At 34.0% G+C, this 2,066-nt stretch overlaps 1 pseudogene; it reads right to left on the bottom strand.

The window, feature by feature from the left end:
- Window positions 1-1,403: 1,403 nt before the first annotated feature.
- LOC123251934 lies at window positions 1,404-1,839 on the bottom strand (annotated as a pseudogene).
- Window positions 1,840-2,066: the final 227 nt, after the last annotated feature.

Here is a 2,066-nt window from a genome sequence, read left to right as displayed (position 1 = left end):
ATTTGCAGACCACCAGATGGTAAAAAGAGATGATATATACATATATACATATATATATATATATAATTTTGATTTTCAAACTGATTTATATGCACTTTTTCATTTAGATCTTCTAGTAACTTTGTGAATTGCATTCTACAAGTATAATATTCCTCATTTTAGAGATGAAGAAAGTCAAGTTCATGGTTCCACAATTAGTAGGAGAAACAAGATTCAAATTAATTTCTCTCCTTATTTCGGGAAAACATTCCTATTCACATTGCTCAGCATTATTGATTTTCTATTACTGTTTTTGTTGTTGATGATGAGATCTTGTTCTTGTTGTCATTCAGTAGTGTCCAATTGGTTGAAATTAAGTAATATCTGATCTGGATGTTTACGCTATTAGAGTTCAAATGCCTCCTTATATAGACAATTAGACTAAAAATAGTTAATTTATTTTTCCTTTCTTTAATTTGTTTGGCTAGAGAAGTCAGATAAAACATTTGCAAATCATCAATGTGAAAGAAAAAAAAAAGGGAACCTGGTATGGAAAATTCTTCCACTCTTGTCTTTACATACCTGCTTGCAATTTATAGTATTAGGAGTTGCATGAAACCCTAAAGAGTTGAGACTTATCAATGGACGTACGTATTCCAGAGGTAGAATTTGAACCTAGGTCTTTCTGAATCCAAGATTGTTCCTCTATCCAATATTCAATGTTATTTCTATTTTCATATATACTAAATATATTGGAAGCCAAGATTCCTATGAGGTGATAGTATCATAATACAAATAATATTTTATGTTATTCATACTATAGAACCATAACTATTAAATAAATGAATTAAGTAAAATACTAACAACTGAATATTTTGATTCTTTTAGGGACTGATGGCCTCATTATTGCAAATATCCCCATCAATTGTAGAGGTTATAACCTGTCTTCATGTTTTAGTTTTATAAGACTTTTTCACATCTATCTGTGAGTCCATCTAACAGGCAAAAATCATTCTTTTAGTTTAAATATAAATCAGACATATGTTTACATTAATATTTTCCATATTACATATTGATATAAATTTTTAATAATTATTTTACAACATATTGTCATCCATGCTCTCTTCCTCTCTCCTACCTTTCCCCCTACCCCAAAACAACAAGTAATATGAGATAGATTTTTTTTTATTATTTGATAGACAACTTTATCATCAGTACAATTGAAAATGGACAATGCCCCAAAACACAAAAGCCTATTGTCTTGGAGGTTCTCACTTCCCTCCCACTTGGAAAGTGAGGGAGAAAACAATTGAAAACATGCAATCACAGTCATCAATACTAAAGATAACAGATTTTTCCCAAAAGAACCCAACCTAATTCATCCAATATCTCTAAACATCTTTTCCAAGTAAAATTAAGACACTTCAGTGTACCAGGAGGACCTGTTGGAGGGAGGTGATGACTGAATGTATGTAGGACACATCCTTGCCCTCCTTGCTAGACTTGGGGTTAAAGTCACAGACTTGAGCTACATGTACTGATTCAATGCCAGGAGAAGTCTCTTCAACATCATTTACAAAAGGTTCTCTAGCTGTCTATTATTTTTTTTTTAGTAGCTGTTCATTTTTACTTGTATACCATTCTTCCAAATCTTTTATTCCTTTTTGCTTTCTACTCTGTTTCCTGCTTCCCAGAATTAGCATCAAGGACTTCCTGATATTCCATTTGTTCCCCTCTCCATTTAAAGATAGTCTCTGGTTCTGACTGTAATTATTTCACTTGTGAAATAGCTGCATAACTTTTGGTTGGGCCATTAGTCTCCTGGTAGTATTCCCCATTCATCACCCTATCAATAGCATTTCATCCCCTTGCAAGAAGGTTTTAAGGATGGGATTTGTGTGTGGGAGATGGGACAAAAGGAGCCAGGGAAGGAATTGCTGACAGTTGCTGACAGTTGAGGACAGTTGAGACCAGAGGAGAATTCTGGAAATTTCTCCTAGGAGGAAGAAAAGGAGAGAGCTTCAGGCAGAGGACTGGAAGGAGAGAGGAGGAAGGCATCCCAGCTCATATCTAGTCCTGAGGGCTTC

Source organism: Gracilinanus agilis, chromosome 6 (genome assembly GCF_016433145.1).
Source record: "Gracilinanus agilis isolate LMUSP501 chromosome 6, AgileGrace, whole genome shotgun sequence".
In the NCBI taxonomy this organism is placed as follows: Eukaryota; Metazoa; Chordata; class Mammalia; order Didelphimorphia; family Didelphidae; genus Gracilinanus; species Gracilinanus agilis.
The sequence above is the reverse complement of the archived record's forward strand: the minus strand, read 5'-3'. Positions and strand labels throughout refer to the sequence as shown.